Source organism: Vulpes lagopus, chromosome 10 (assembly GCF_018345385.1).
Source record: "Vulpes lagopus strain Blue_001 chromosome 10, ASM1834538v1, whole genome shotgun sequence".
Classification (NCBI taxonomy): Eukaryota; Metazoa; Chordata; class Mammalia; order Carnivora; family Canidae; genus Vulpes; species Vulpes lagopus.
In genome coordinates, this window is record NC_054833.1 from 34,751,137 (window position 1) to 34,768,317 (window position 17,181).

The window sequence follows — 17,181 nt, forward strand, 5'->3', positions numbered from 1 at the left end:
TCCTAACTTGGCTTCTTGAGCAGAATGGCAGATGGTCCTTGGGATCCAGGCTCCTACGTGGTGGGAATGGCATGTTTTCTTGACCCTACTGACCTGTCATTTTGATCTCCCCTTTGCAAACTGGGAATGTCTTAATGTTCCTTTGGGAGCCAAGGATGGGCATCTGGCACTGCCTTCCACCTCAGGGTGGGCAGCGGCCCGTCTTTGGAGACAACATGAGCATTCGGGAAGGGTGAATCAGGGAACTTTAAAGGATACTCGGTCTTGCAGGGAGATTTTATGCTGGTCTTGACGTTAACCTCTTGGGCTTGTGGAACTGGGCCCTGCAGTCAGCCTTTTCTCCCCCAGGCCCATGAGGATCACAGGAGATATGGGTAGTGCTCCTCCACCCACTCTGTCTCTTTAGTAAGGGAGACTCTAGAAGGGAGAATCAGGGAAGAAGGAGTATTAGGATTCTCCAGAGAAGTAGAACTGGATGGATGTGTGTGCATATAGAGAAAGAGGTTTATTTTAAGAAATGGGCTTCTGGGGACTAGCAAGACCCCAGATCTGCAGTCAGCAAGCTGGAGACCCAGCAGGGGCTGTGATGTAAGTTCCAGTTTGAATACTGGCAAGCTTGAGAGCCCAGAGGAGCTGATGCTTCAGTCCAAGTCCAAAGGCAGAAGAAGACTGATGTCTCAGATCAAAGCAGTCAGGCAGGAGGGGTTTTCTCCTGTTTAGGGGGAGGGGTCAACCTTTTTGTTCTATCAGAGCCTTCAACTGATTGGATGAGGCCCACCCACATGATGGAGTAGGGAGCAATCTGCTTTGCTCAGTCCCACCCATTCACATGTTAATCTCATCTAGAAACACCTTCACAGACACACTCAGAATAATGTTTGACCAAATATCTGGCCACCGCATGGCCCAGTGAAGTTGACACATAAAATTAACCCGTGCTCCCCACCACCGGGGCAGGGCTGCGGTCCTGCCTGGAAGGGAAGAAGAGTCATGACCAGAATGGGAGAGCAGATCCAGGCCTCCTGTCTCTGATGCAGTGGGAGCTCAGGGGCCAGGAGAGGCCAGGTCTTCCACTTTTGTAAGACAGGAAAGTACAGAGGTCAGAGCACAGCTTTGCCTCTTCATTATCCTGTGATCTTAGCATGTAACTTAGCCCCTCTGAGCCTCGGTTTCTTCATTTATATAATTTTTTTCCTGAGAAGGATAAATGAGGCTATACATAGATAGCTCCTGGCGATTGAAAAAGTATTTATGCACCTTGACCTGAAGAATGTCAACAATTTATTCAACAAACATTTCTTGAGCACCTATTAAGTGCAAAGCACTTGCTGTATATGGCTGGGCACTACCCTTTCTCCCTACCCCTGTTTCCCAGGGAGCATCCGCCGAGCCAAGGTAACCTGGTACTGTGCTTTGCTCGGGGCATGCTCAGTGCCTATGCCCAGGGCCAGGTGAGGCTGTGGCCTCCCAGGTTTTGGCGCTTGCTTCCCATCTTCCCCTCCTGCTCAGGTGGATGCAGGCCTCCTCAGTGTGGAGGCTTCCATCGACAGCCTACCTGGGTCCCACATCAACACCAGCATCATTGCTTTGGGAGAGCCTGGAGGGAGGAAGAGGGGATGGTGTGGAGTCAGGAGCGACGAGGGGCCAACACTGGACTGTTCTCTCAGCTCAACTCGGAAGAGAAGAGGTTACAAGGATGGACTTGGGGATCCAAAGTCTTGAGTTGTTTGAGCTGAAATTTTGGAGAACCAGGCTGAGGGCTCCAGGTGGGTGAGATCTGCCTTATAGCAGAGGAGGCTGCTCTGCAGCCTTCTGGAGAGATGGCCCGTCAGCCCCTCTCGTGGACCAGCACTGGGGGTGGGCACTGCAGTAGCTGCATGACCTCGGGCAAGCAGCACACCCTGGGCCTCCTTGTCTGCTCATCCAAAATCCAAGGACACCTTCAAGTTGTCGGACAGATAAGATCCAACCCCACATATCCAGCACCTTGTAAGCACCGAGCACACAGTACACACTCAATGCGTGTTCCTTCTTGCCCTCTTTCTGTTTAGGGTGAACCAAAATCTGCTTCCCTGACGCTTCTGTTGTCAGGGTTGAGTTCTTGCACCAAAACTTTGCAAAATTATTCATCACCCCCTTCCAAATGAAAGTCATTTGGAATTTGGAGCAGCACGTCCAGTCCTTTTATTCTCTACCGAAATAATAATACGAGTTTCCATTTATGGCCAGGCATGTGCTGCGTGTGCTCGGTGTTCTCCACTGCCGTCCGCATTTTACCAGCTGGCTCAGGTTCTCTCCACGATTTCCCCCACGCTCCTGTAGGTGCACCCCTTTGGGGCATTCTCCGGCTGGTCCTCACCTAGACTGTTCCCTCAGGGCTGGCCAGGGGCCTGTGGAAGATTCTCCAACAGGGAGACTCAGTGTCTCTCAGTTACGTACCGCGCTGGAGTTTGTGTATCCGTCCAGTTGACGTTTGTTTCTGCGTTCCCGGGTCCTCACCGGGCCCAGGAAGGCGGCTGGACGGAACTCAGTGTTCTGAGAGGACCTGGTGGCTCCATGAGGCTCCCGGGGCCTCTGGAGGGGACGGTGGGCCGGCGACCACGAGCACTCAGGCTTCTGGGCCGCCGCCTCGCTTTCTGAGAAACTTCTACGTCACTAGGAGCAGCGGCGCCTGGCGAGTCCTCCGGCCTGTTGAGACCACGTTGAGTCCTGGCTCTGAAGGCCCAGGCTCGGGGGGAGCGGAACGGGGCAGGATGGGAACAGCCGGGCTGGAGCAGGGGAAGCAGATGCTTCTGGAAACAAATGGCTTTTCCATGTGTGTCCATGTGTGCCTTGTCCGAGGCCAGCCACAGGCCCTCGGGGACCTCGGTAGGACATGAGCCGAGGGCTGGAGAGGAAACGGCCAGAGGCTCCGCGGCCTACACGGCTCCCGCTGTGTTCCTGGCCGAGAGGAGGAGGGGGGCCCCAGGGACAGGGGGTCCGGTGGGGGTCACCACTTAGTCACTTTGGTAACTGCTCTTTGTAGAGGAAATGAATGAGGGCCTAGATGGGGGCGGGGGGGTGAAGAAAGGGAGACCAACAGATGAGGGGAGGCAGGGGAGGCAGGGGGCACGCGGCCGGGGTGTGGCGGTGGGGGCCTGGGAGGGGGCCTGGTGTCCGTGCCAGCTCCGCCTGGTGGCTGGCCCTCCTTCCGTCTGCTGTACCCACTCCCGGACACCTTCACTGCCAGCCCCCCATGCCACCAGGGGCAGGCCACCCTGTTTCTCCGGCCTCAGCCTCGCCGGCTGCTGGACACGGGGTGGTCACACTGGCCCTGTGGCTCCTCAGAGCTGTTTAAGAGCTGGAGGAGGGGGTCCGGAGGGGACAGTGCACAGCAGAAATCACTGTGCAAACATGGGGTGTGGGGGGGAAGAGCAGGGCCGTGACCGGGTCAGCGTTCAAGATCCCAGCTCCGTGGCCCACTGGCTGAGGGACGCCGAGCACGCTCCTTCCCTGCTCCAGGTCTCAGGTCTTCCCTGCAAATGAGGCTGATTCTTTATGAGACAAACACTAGACAAAGATTATCAATTCTGGTTTTGCAAGATAGTGGTTTTGTGCTTATGGAAGATAACGTTTCTACTTTTTTCTACTTTTCTTAAAACATTTCGGGGATGAGATATAAGGGTGTCTTCAATTTGCCAGACTTCTGCAAAAATAAAACAGATGAAGCTTTAGCCAGGTAGTCAGTTCTGTGTTGCCTGGAGGATGTTTGCAGGGCAGACGCAAAAGCTGCTTGGCACCAAAGTGAATGTTTTTAATTTTTTTTCGAGGCACGGACTCACCAAAAATCTGTGTTAGGTGTTCTCTGTGGAAGCAGTAGTGGTAAGAAGGACGAAGGAGCGTGCCTTGGGTGGCAGTGGAAGAGACTTCCCTGAGTGTGGGGACAGGTCAGAGGTCACTGGGTCCCTGGAAGAGGATGACCCTTGAGAGGCCAGGCCGGTGCCCTCCAAGGACAGAGAAATGGAAAGTCCCCGGAGTTCGGCCAGTGAAAGGTCAACAGCAACCACGATGGGCCTGGAGTTAGGAGCATCTCTCTATTTTTCGTACCAAGTAAGCCTCGAAGACTCTGGTGGGGCTCCGGGGTGGAGACAGGGTCCCAGTAAGGAGTCAGCTTTATTTGAACTTAATAGAGTGAGATTCACACCCACCTCCCTGCTATCATTATTATTATGTTGCTGCTGTTATTATTATGAAATAGACTGGAGCATCGCAGGCGGGGTGAGGGGCTTTGCTGGTGACACTAGGTGACACTCAGTGTGTGCTGCTCTCTGCTTCAGAGACAGGCAGGCAGGAATGGCTGAGGCTCCTCACTAGAAAAGGTTCCAGGCCCTTCCCTGCTGCAGCCGGCAACAGGGCTCCCCCCAAGCCTGGAGTCACAGCATGAGGATGGGTTTCTGTGGCTGCGGGCCTGGTCGGAGAAGGAGGCCTTGTCTGGACCCCGGGGGGCATCTGTCTGGACAGGGCTGGGGGAGCTGGCCAGGCACTTGAGGCCTATGGAGGAAGCCAAGGCCCAAGGAGACCACTTGCCTCTTTCTCCATCTGCAGGCCTGCAGGTCAGCTCCCCTCACCCCCTCCCATGCCTTGGCCCCCTGAGCCTGGCTAGATTCTCCAAGTTCCCTGGCTGGAGAGCAGGAAGGAGTAGGGAGTTTCCAGAATGTCTCCGTAGAGCTCCAGGGGGAGGCTTGCAAACTGGAAATTGTCAGCCGTCTCCTTGACAACCAGCAGCCAAATAATTCTGGGAATGGAGGAGGGAGGGGAGTTCTCTGCAGGGCGGCCAAGGGAAGCAGCCCTCCGCCCCCAGAAAACTTCCATTCTCCATTACCTGTGTCAGTCGGGGTCCGGGCAGGAGACAGAAATCACGCCAGCTGAGAAAAGGATGAGGAATTGATAACTAGGTATAAGGTTGCCCATGAGGTAGCAAGAGGATGCTCAGGTGTCATGGAGGGGGCAACTGCAGAAACTCTGGGGGAACCAGACGGGGAGGTTGCAGTTACTAACCCTTAGATGCTTGGAGGAGGGACCCAGAGCCCTGGGGAAGAGGCTCTGAGTGGGAAGGACAGACCCTTGGACCGGTGCCCAGACCTCTGAGGAAGGGTCACCTGCTGGCAGGTGCCGGGTTCTCTGGTGCAGGAGTGTGGGGTGTGTGATGGATGGAGAAGCTCGAAGTTTGGAGAAGGAGCAGCCCAAGAACCTTCAAGTATTATTAGTCACTACAGTGTGGGAAAACCTGGTCTTCCAGCCCCAGCTTTACCTAGAAGAGCAGTGCCGAGCACATAGTAGATGCTCATCAAACATCGTCCGGCCTCTGCCGTGGTTGATTCCAGAAAGAGCACATGGGCAGGCTTTCTGGGGCTTACAGGCCACGACAGCTGAAAAGGACTGGTATAATGGTAATGATGAAAACAATGAAATATTTAGGTAAGAACACTGATTCTAAATCACTGTGATCAAATCACACATTAAGGGTAAAGGACAAGATGAATAGATCCGGGGGGACAGATACCGAACCAAGTTCCCAACTCTACCCGAGTCCATATGGATAATATACAATAAAAGTGGTACTTCAAACCAGTGGGGAGAAGGATGGTTTATTTAATAAATTACATAGGCACCACTGGCTCTCTGGAAAAACAGCACAAGGTTCATCTCTGTACCTCACAAGTTATTAAATGTATTTAAATTTGAACATTTAAAACAATTTATGCATCGTTCTTCATACTTAAACAATTTCATGAGGAAATATTTAAAACAATTTTAAACACTGTTTAAAACAATTTAACGGGGAAAACGTTAGAAGAATATTTATACAATCTCTGGTTTGAGGAGCTTTTTCTAAACAAAACAGAAAATCCAGAGGCCAGAGAGGATAAGACAGACGTAATTTTTTTAAATTTTCAAAGGATAAAAGATCATGTAGAGTCAAAAGACAAAATATAGACCGGGGACGATATTTCTGCATCTACCACAGATAGAGTTGACACCTGTGATGCCCAGTGAGCTCCTGCACACCATGGAAAAGAGAAATAAAGCCAGCAGGAAAACGGACGGAAAATAGGAATACCTGTGTCTGTGTTTCTATTGTAAATGGCCAATGCATTTAGGAAAAGGTGCACAGCCTCCCCAATAGTTAAGAGAAGTGCACACTTTAAAGGCGTGACGCCACTTTTCCTTCCTCAGAATAGCAAAAACTTAGAAAAAGTGAGGAGAGCCAGGGCTGGAGGAGATGTGGGGGAAGCAAAAGTCACAGCTGTGAATATGGGAATTACCTGGACTTTCAAGAAAGGGATCTGGATGAAACATAAAAATACACATCTCTGTGACCCAGCTAGGTCATTTCTGGTAATTTATCCTGCAGGAAAAAAAAAAAAAGGCAGCAAACTCCAGTGTGCAAGGATACACATACAAATTTTTGATAGCATTATTATTTTTTAAATTAATTAATTAATTATTTTTTTTTTTTTTTGCTGGGGCAAAGTACTAGTGGTGGTTGAGCGATATACAGATGTCCGTATAATGCAATATCATGCAGCTGTAAAAAGAGAGTAAATTATGAAAAGACAAATGCTATACGATTCTACTTGAGGTACCTCTAAACTCGCCAAACTCATAGAGACAGAAAGAAAACTGGTTGCCAGGGGCTGGGGTGAGGGGGGGAACGGGGAGCTGTTGTTGAACGGGTCCAGAGTTTGTTTTGCAAGGTGAGAAAGTTCTGGAGGTCCGTTGCATGACAACGTGAACATCCTTAACATTAGGGAACTGCACGCTTAAAAACCATGAAGAGGGTACATTTTGTACACGTGCTACCGCAGTTTAAGAGGAAGAATAACCGTTAGAGGGGTTTTCACGATGTTAGGTGAAAGAAGCAGCTTGCGGAGACATCTAGGTGGAATTGGGGAAATAAATGACATATTTACATGAATGGGAACAAACGCCTGGTGGGTAATGGGGACCTGCCTGGCTGTGAGCTGAGTCCTCTGCTTCCAGAGTGCTCTCCGGCCTCTCCGCCTCCGCGAAGTCGGGGATTCCAGCAGGAGCTGGGGTGGAGCGAGGCCCACTAGCTTCCTCAGCTTTTAGGGGGGCACAGCACCCTTCAGAATCCTGCCCTGCTGCTTCCCGATCTCCACCCTCCTCCCCCAAACACCAGGCCCCCACGGGCTCTGGCACCACCGGCCAAGGCCCGCAGCTGTTTCCAATATTCTGCACAAACTTTATTGAAATGAGAAGCCCCGTTTATCATCCCTCAGGCCCCGGCTCCTCCTGATTAGGTACATATGACCTGACCTGTCAGCAGGGCCTGAGCCAGCAATCAAAGAGGAGATTGTTCTGAGCCAGGAGGGGGCAGGAGCCTGGGGAGCTGAGAAGGCCCAAAGAGGTCTCTGACCAGCCAGGGGCCGATGGGGAATACTCCCAAGCTGGGGAGCGGGGGGGGGGGGGGGGGGGGGGGTAGGGCTGGGTAAATTCTTTAAGTCTGCTCGTCTTCTCTGGCCATATCTTCTCTCTCTAGACTCCAAGCTTCTTCCAAGAGACCTATCTTGTAGCAAAAATATCTCCCCATCTCCAGGCTCCGGACACAGCCCCAATTTCTCTTTTCTCTGAGCTGTACCAGGAAACCCCTCCAGGCATAATAAAAAATTCCACTCCTCCTAAGGGCTGCAGAATCATCAACACTCAAATATGGAAAATAGAGACTGCCTTAAGGCTCAGCTCCCTCTCAATGTAGAAAATCCCTCTCCCTGGCCATGCTTGTTGATGCTTGAAACTTCTAAGCTATGTGGTCCAATGTGATAGTCTCTGGCCGCACATGGCTATTGAAAATTAAATCTCACATCTGGGTAGATATCCAAAGAAAGGGGAATTAGTATCTTGAAGAGATACTTGCACCCCCATGTTTATCGTAGCATTATTGACAATGGCCGAGATATGGAAAGAACCTAAGGATCTCCTAAGGGAAGCAGCAGCAGTGTAAACATACAATGGAATATTTCTTGGCCTTACAAAAAGTCTGGCTATTTATGACAACATGGATGAATCTGGAGGGCATCATGCTAGATGGAATAAGCCAGAGAAAGACAAATACTGTATGATATATATGGGATCTTACACGTGGAATCTAACAAAAGAGGGAAAAAAGTCAAAGTCACAGAAGCAGAGTTAGAATAGTGGTTGCCTGGGGCTGGAAGGTGAGGGAAATGGGGAGACAGCGATCAAAGTGTTCAAACTCAGTTATAAGATGAATATGTTCTGAGGATCTCACATACAACATGGTGACTATAGCTGATAATACTGTATTATATCCTTGAAATTTGCTGAGAGTAGTTCTTAAGAGTCCCCATCCACCCCCCCATGGTAACTGAGATGAATATGTTAATTAGCTTGATTGTAGTGTTCATTTCACAATGCACACTTGTATCAGATCATCACATCGTACACTTTAAATATATGCAATTTTGTTTTTCCTTTAAGATTTTATTTATTTATTCATGACAGAGAGAGAGAGAGAGAGAGAGAGGCAGAGACACAGGCAGAGGGGAGAAACAGGCTCCATGCAGGGAGCCTGATGTAGGACTTGATCCCAGGTCCCCAGGATCATGCCTTGAGCTGAAGGCGGTGCTAAACTGCCGAGCCACCTGGGCTGTCCAATATATGAAATTTTATTTGTTGATTACCCCTCAACAAAACGAGGGGGAAAATGAGCTCAAACTAAAAATTCAGTTTCTTAGTCCCACTGGCCACATTTCAAGGCTCAGTAACCATACATGTTGGACAGTGTGTTGAGGAAGGCGAAGAATCTCGTACCTTCCTCTAGTTGCAAGCTAACAGGTTAATCTGCCAGTTTTCACGAATGCTGCACAAGACAAAGGGCTTTATTGTTTATAGCAACAGCAGTACCCAGAGTATCTGCATTTTCTTGCTCCAGTTTCCTCAGCTCCCGCTCTCACAAGGCAACACGAGGAGGGCCAGGCGATACCTGTACACGCAGTGGGGAGCAGTTCAAGAGAGGGAACCCCTGTTGAGGGAACCCGAATCTTTTATAATGGGCAGGAAGCTGGCTGGTTTTTTGCTCTGGAGGAAGACATTATCTCTGCCTTCCGAGAGTGTTGGCTATCCAAATGTCCTTGAGAATTGTCCAGAAAAAGGCGGTCAGTGCTTCTGCTTGAAAAACGTGTGGAAATACAAAAGACCCATGGAGAATTGCCTCCCAGCACAGGGTCGAAATTGAACATCTCATCAGTGCAGAGTTCTGTTGCACAGACGTGCTCTAAACAGGGGAGCACTGGATGCTTTACTAGGTCCTGCTTATCGGTTCTGAGTTCTGACAAGAGAGAAAGGAGCCAGCACTGGTGCTCTGCACCCTTATGCAACCCTTAAGTTGTAGGTTCTTCTCCTTGATGCAGGTGTTCATCCAGTTCACACTGCTTGTCTTTCTTAACTAAGCTGTGAAAGGCTGGGTCTGAGTTAACATTTATGTGGTGCTTCACCCGGGGCTTCCACGTGCTCTGTGTTCACGAGGACACTGTGAGAGCAAAGGAGACACACCCGGGACACTCCGGAGGGGTCCAGTGCTCCAGAGTAGTGGTTCCCAAACATCAGTGCGTGTGGGAATCACCTGGAAGGTTTTGAGAGAAGAGCTCGCTGGGCCCCATTGCCAGAGCTTCTGATTCAGGAGGCCTGTGCTGAGGCCTGAGAACTTGCTTTTCTGAAACATTCTCAGGTGATGCCCATCTGGCCCCACACTGTGAGAGCCACCGCCCTCGTATGATGAGAGCACTCGGGGCGGCATCCAAGGTGACACACGGATGACAATTTGCCTTATGCATATTTGTGGTTTAACCCATGTTGGAAAAATATAAGCAGCGCACATCAAACTAGTTACATTTTTAAATAAAAAGGAATTGCTTTAAGGATATATTTATATATATAAATCACAACCTCTCAGCTTCCACATTTATAAAATGTCATTATGGAGTTCCTATGGGAATTTCCCAGGACTTGTGAGAGAATCTACTTCCTTCCTCCCTCCCTCTGCTCCCTTCCTTCTGGAGAAGGCAAAATCCCCATGCCCGTATACTCCGTATAGTCTAGGGGACACACTCTGTCACTTTTAAATGCTAGAAAACTGTTAGGGGCTAATGCAGTCCCCAGGTTCCCCACCCTAAGACAGAAACCACTCCTCCTTCTGGCTGAAGCCCGAGGACTCTAGAAGGAAGAACGAATCCTAACACGGGGAGAGGAGAGGGTCATGCAGTTGCTTCCCAGATGGGTGATCCTGGGTTCTCCAGCGAGCCAGCTTCCTCTGCCCGGGACTAAGCTGGGACAGCTGCCTTGAGTTCATGACCAAGCAGCCCAAGCACCAACCCATGTAAAGGGATGGGTCTGAGCCTGGCCCGGACAATCCACCCAGGACGAATCCATGCTCCTTTTCTTTATTGTAGAAAGAAAAGGAGCTTGGCTCAAGGGGCCCTTTCTTAATGGTAGTAAGGACAGATGAACGACAAAAGAGGACTTAAGGGAAACTCCTGTGACCATGAGCATGAAGAAACCCTCTCTGGAGGAGCCCCTCAAGGAGCTCAGGTCCAACTAAGCCCCTTCGAGGAGCTCAGGGTCTTGCTCCTGTCCCAAGGGCTGCCAACTGGTCGAGACAAAGCTGGCTGAGAGGGAGCCTTTTAAGTGAACCCCTAAATTCAGGCTTTTGGCTGAGGCCTGTAGGCTTCGAGTGGTGTTTCCATCACACCATTCATTCCGCAGGTCTTTCTGCTCCCTGCCCTCCTCGTTTTAATGATCTCAGACAGACATAAAAACGGCTGAGCTCAGCACAAGTGACTGAGCCGGGAACATTGCCTCAGGGTCCCCGTGGACCCCAGCTGGTACCATGCCGCCCTCGGTTCCATTCTGACAGGATAAAGTGAACTCATTTATTCAGTTGTTTTAAGTGAGCTCACACTAGGCAGTGCCAGAGAGCGGAGACATAAATCTTTCCCAGCACATGGAGTCATGGCCAAACACCTTGGATAAAACTTTCTGCTTGTTCAGGACAGTTTTTTCCTCCCCTCTAAAACTGAGGAGGGGAAAGCACTAAAAATTGGGAGGGAACGGAGAGAGGGTGTTAGCAGATTCTGGGAATGACAAACTTGTCAACGCTTGGGCCTAATAAAAATTCTTCCAGTAAGAAAGGCAGACTTTTAACTCTGAGATTTTCCTTTACGCTTTCGGAGGCTGTGGAGGGTGTCACTGGTCACTTGGCCTGGCTGCGGGTCAGCCCTCCACGAGGGACCAGGGACCTTCCTACCACTCCTGCGGCGGGCCTGCTTGTCACACTTTGCCCGGTGTGCAGTGGGGACAGCCCCAAGTGCTTCTAGAAGGCAGCAAACTCATGCAGGCTGTTTGAAAACCTGCTCCCGCCAGAGTGAAAGTGTCCCTCAGGAGTACAGGGACCAGAGAAGGGACAGCGAGTGGTGTGGCTTAGCCCATCCTTCGTGGCTGCAGGAGGAACCGCTTTTGTTTTTCCCATTCACTAAAATACACTTTTTAATATTTTATTTATTCATTCATGAGAGACACAGAGAGAGAGAGAGAGGCAGAGACACAGGCAGAGGGAGAAGCAGGCTCCATGCAGGGAGCCCGACGTGGGACCCGATCCCGGGAGTCCGGGATCAAGACCTGGGCCGAAGGCAGGTGCTCAGCCACTGAGCCCCCCAGGGGTCCCTCACTAAAATATTTCTTCACGGTTTTCATTCTTTGCAGACATGTTAAAGCAACAAGCACGTAGAAGAAAGCCTCCCATATCCTCACTAGCCCAATGATGAAGCAAATGGCTTGGGTTTCTTGTTTATAACCAGACTTTTAAAGGATAGCGGTGTGGCGCCTGGGTGGTTCAGTGGTTAAGCATCTGCCTTCGGCTCAGGTCATTATCCTGGAGTCCGGGGATCGAGTCCTGATCGGACTCCCCACAGGGAGCCTCATTCTCCCTTTGCCTGTGTCTCTGCATCTCTCTCTGTGTGTCTCTCATGAATAAATAAAATCTTAAAAATAAATAAAACTTTGCTACTCAAGGTGTGGTCTGCAGACAGCACTGGCACCATCCAGACCTACTCGCAGAGAGCTGCAGAATCACACGTTCTCTGGGTGATTTCGGTTTACACTGCAGCCTGAGACTGGGTGCACGAAAACGCATCAGCTAGCACAAACTCTAGGCTGGGGCTGCACGATCTCTCCCCCTGCCCCTTCTTCCGGGAGGTGTGGATCACCTGTGAGGACTGGCCACCCGGCTGGGTGCTAGGATCTACAGGATCCGTGAGAAGGGTCCCGGCCTTTCTGCCTCGTGGTCTAGCAGAGGTGAAGCAGGAACGGCATTGCGGCTCTGCTGCCACGCGGCGCAGAGGTGAAGAGGGTCTCACGCCGGGAGGATCCTTGGGGGCCGAGGCCATGGCCGGTGAAGTGGCTTGGCCCCCGCCCAGAATGGGCTAACCATATTCCAGGGGTTGGAGCATCCGGTCTCCCTCACCTGGACCCCCTCTCTGGCAGAGTCAGCACGTGGGCACTGCACGGCCCAGCCCAGGGGCGGCCGGCGGAGTCCTCCCCACACCTGCGCGCCCGGCATCCCCGCCCCGTTTCCCCCTCTGCGTCTGGGCTCCCAGCGCGCCTCTGGACATTGAGACAGAAAAGACCTACCATGTAATTAAATACTGCAAAGGAGTCAATTCTCCATAAATTAATGTACAGACTGAATAATTATTACTGCCAAATGGATGTAGTCGAACAAAAATCCAGAGGGTTGTTTGGAAGTTGGTAAAATGGATCTAAAATTAATCTCGGAGAATAAAGTTGGTAATGGTATTTTTAAAAAATGAGGAAGGGGGTGCCTGGGTGCTCAGTTGGTTAAGTGGCCGACTCTTGATTTCGGCTCAGGTGGTGATACCAGGGTCATGAGTTTGAGCCCCGCGTTAGTGAGTCAGCTTGGAATTCTTTCTCCCTCTGCTTCTCCCCCTGCTCATGTGTGCACACTTGCTCTCTCTCTAAATAGATAAATAATCTTTAAAAAAATGAGAGGGGGAAAAAAAAGAGAGAGAGGGAACTGCCGTAACCAAGAGGAGGAACACGTCCTTAAAACACATTATGTAACAATACTTAAAACTGTGGTACTAACTGGCACAAGAATAAACTATATTTAAGTAGGTGGTCCGAATCCTATTATATGTGCATTGATGTGTAGAAATTTGATATGATGAGGGAGATTATCAGAAAAAAATGAAAAAAGGAAAGGATCTCTCAATAAATGGTATTGGAATTAACATTTTTTTAAAAGAGGAAAATTGATCAATTTGATATGCCTCACAGCAGAATCAATTTCAGGTGGATTAAAGTCAAATATTTTTTAAAGGTAAAAAAAATCACAATAACTAAAAATAAAACCGCATATTTTCTATAGCAGTGATAACATTCTAGAACCAGAAGTCAAAACTCACAAAATTATGGATATATTTTACTATAAAAATTAGATAATTTTGTGTCAGCCATCATATAAATAAGAGAGGCAGGCAGGGAAGATGTGGTTAGGAAAAAAATGGTTAATATCTTTATTTTATTTGGAAAAAATCAATTCACAAACGTATTTCACACAACTTGATAGGGACATTGAGATCTCACGAGATAAGTGGGCAAAGGACACCACACATGTTTTTCATACAATGAACCATATAAAAAAATCCAATATTGTTTGTATTAAAAGAAATGTAAACCAGAAAAAGTTACCAAAAGAAATGTAAACCAGAAAAAGTTACCAAGCAATTTGAAAATGAAAATACCCCTTTGCTGGTGAGGTGAGGTGAAATCAGAGGGATGGTATTAACTGGTGTGGTTATGGCCCTCTGGAAGCAATTTGCCATTATCTATCAAAAGCCATAAAAACGCTTCTGTTTTTTACCTAATACTCAAACTGAACGTCTCCAATCCCAAAAATAATTCAAAATAACAGGCAAGAAGATTTGCTGCATTATTTGTAATTAAATAAGGACATCACATAAATGTTCAACAAAGCTAGGGATATGCACTGTGTTATATTCACCTGACAGCATAGTCTGGTCAATTATTATTTTTAATAATTCCAAAGACTAGGAAGTAATAGGAAAAAACACTTGGATGTTTCAAATAAAGACATGTAACGTGTATGCACTATGATTAACTACAGCCATATTAAGATGGAAAGGACTCCTTAAGATAATTATTATGACGAAGTAATGATATTTTCCCTCCACTTTTGCTATTTTATTGCTTTTATAATATAAATATAAGTGAAAAATCATCCATATCCTGCATAAGTTGATGAAGATAGGCATAAAGAGATGGTTACATGGGGGAAGAAGCCAAGTGAATCTGAAGTTAAGACAAGGTGCAATTAGAACTTAATCACTTCATTTTCTTTTCCTTCGTGGAAAACGATCTTCCTCTGTACAAGGCTTCTATGGCTCGTGTTCTACCGTGTGTGAGCTCTGCTGTGTGCAGTCATGGAAACATGGTATTTTAGAATGGGCAGAGTCTCTGAGATCATTCTATTCCAAAATCCCAACTAATTCAAGAACCAGAAGTACAGTATTCATTGCAAGTGATGCTAATGGATACTTCTGATCAACTAATAGTCATCCATGAATGGTGAGCTCACCACTTCAGGCTCTGCCTTCCAAATCATGCCTGAGGCTGTTAGACTTGACCACGCCTCCATATCTCACAAAAAGCAGGGCATCCTGGTCAACATTTCCTTCCAACTGGGATTCCAAACCACAAATGACAAACTATGGGGCAAGAGTGAAACCCCACCATTCTTCCTAACATGATATCAAGCTCAAGATAAGACATTAGGGACACCCGGGTGGCTCAGTCAGCTAAGCATCTGGCTTCCGCTCAGGTCATGATCTCAGGGTCCTGGGATAGAGCCCTGCATCCGGCTCTCTGCTCAGCAGGGAGTCTGCTTGCCCCTCTGCCCTTCCCCCTGCTGGTGCTCTGTATCAAATAAATAAATAAAATCTTTATAAAAAAATAAAGACATTATCCCCACTCATGAAAAATATATCCTAGAAATGGGAATATAGAAAACCATAGCCAAACTACTGAATAGAAAAAAAAAAATCATGGGCAAAGATGAAATCCCATAGAAGAGTGTGAGATAGTTGCCCATGCTTCTAAGGATTAAAGACTTTACATCAGTAAAGATTCTCATTTAGAAAATTCTTTCATCTCTTCTGGAATATAAGAGGGGGAGAGACATCTTTTCAGTGCTCATCTTCCTTAATATATTAGAGCTTCTGGTTGTCTCTAACCCAAGTAGAAGCTGAAGCTCACTAACTGGTAGGGAAGGGCTGACAGCTCCACGTGGGCAGTGGGACCCTCCCTAGGTTTTCAGAACACACTGTTCCGTCTCTTAAACAAGAATCATCCCATTTCAGGTGTGTTCTCTGTATTTCATTAAAAGGGTCTAAAAATTCCCTGTTTAATGGTGGGGTGGAAAATCACATTATAAAAGGATAATGGTTCTTCAACCTCACCCAAATTTTTAAATGATAGTGAATGGAATGTTATGGATATGGATAGTTTTAAAATGATAGATTGCAAAGTGCTGTTTGGCAGGTGAGACACAATGCTTGTTCCCCATCCCCACCTCAAATTCATATATTGAAGCCCTAGCCCCAGTGTGACCATATTTGGAAGTGAGGCCCTGGGGAGTGCACTGAGCTAGCTCTCTCTCTCCCTGCCATGTGAGGACATAGTGCGAAGGCAGAAGAGAGTCCTTGCCTGAAACTGAACACTGCTAGACCTTGATCTTGGACTTTCCAGCCTCCGGAACCATGAGAGACGAAATTTCTGTTAAGCCACCCAGTCTGTGGTAGTTACGGTGCCCGAGCTGACTGAGAGACAAAGCAATAAGGAAAATCAGGGGAAGAGGGTAGTGTCTCAAGACAATGGCCCTGACAGCCTGCCTCGGAGGGACCCAGGCAGCTGGGGTGGGAGGGAGGGGTGGGAGAAGTCTGGCCCATCCAGCCCTCTTTAGGGAGCACAGGCGAGCCGAGAACATGGAAGAATGTAGAACCTAGAATGGAAAACACTGGTGGGGGGGGGGGGTTGTTTTGGAGGGTGGAGTAAGAGGATCAGCAGACAGAAGAAGGGCAAGGTCTAACTTTCCTCTCAGCCATGGGTTAAAAAAATGGTATACAGAATTCTAGGGCCAGTTGTTTTTGGACTCTTCCAAGAATAGACAGTTGGTATTCCTTCCTTGAAGCATAGTCCACGGGTTACAATGTTAGGAGGGTCCTTCATACACAAGCTGGTTCCCTGCAAGTGGTGGGGGGTGGAGGGAGGGAGGCAGGATTTAAGAGGACCCAATCCTTCCATCAGACAGGTGGGAAAACTAGCATACGCCCACCTGCGGGGCCCCACGTGCCCTCTGGACCAGCAGGTGTGGGCTCTCCATACAACAGCAGGAGGGAACAGAGGAAGGCCCTCCAGCTCAGAGGGCAAAGAGGTGCAGGCCCACAGAGAGGTCCTTGCTCTGAACTCCCATTTCACCTTCCATTCCAACAGCTGTGCCGTCTCTGCTCCGGTCCTCTTTCCAATGGGGTCCCTCCTTGAACCAAAGGGTAGGAGACGGAGCCTCTTGAGGACCAGGAGCAGAAGCAAGGCTGGACACAAACGGGTCCTCTCCCCGGTGCTGGAAAGGTACTGTTCATCTCTCCCACCCCGCCAGCAAGCCTCTAAGACTTTCCACTGTTGATCACAGGGGCAGAGACTGCCAGCGGACTTCCCTGGGACCAAGCTTTGCCGAGGAGGATCAACACTTTCTCGATACCAAAAGCAATAATGTCTCCTGAGGAGGGCTGTCAGACATCCTCCCAGACTCTCATCGACACGTTTGCCTTTCCTATTATTCATAGTTGCCTTTAGATCCAGCACCTCACATCATAGGAGCTGTGCCCCAGGCGAGGTGTTCACTCACAATTCCCACCGGGAGTCGCAGCCCTGCTCTGCGTAATTGTGAATTTCAATACGCTAACAGTATCAGGCTGGCCAAGATAAACGTAATGGATTTGGTTTAGTATCTGGTGCCAAGTAATACACAGCTGATTAACCCAGCCCACAGATGCACGGAAATCATCT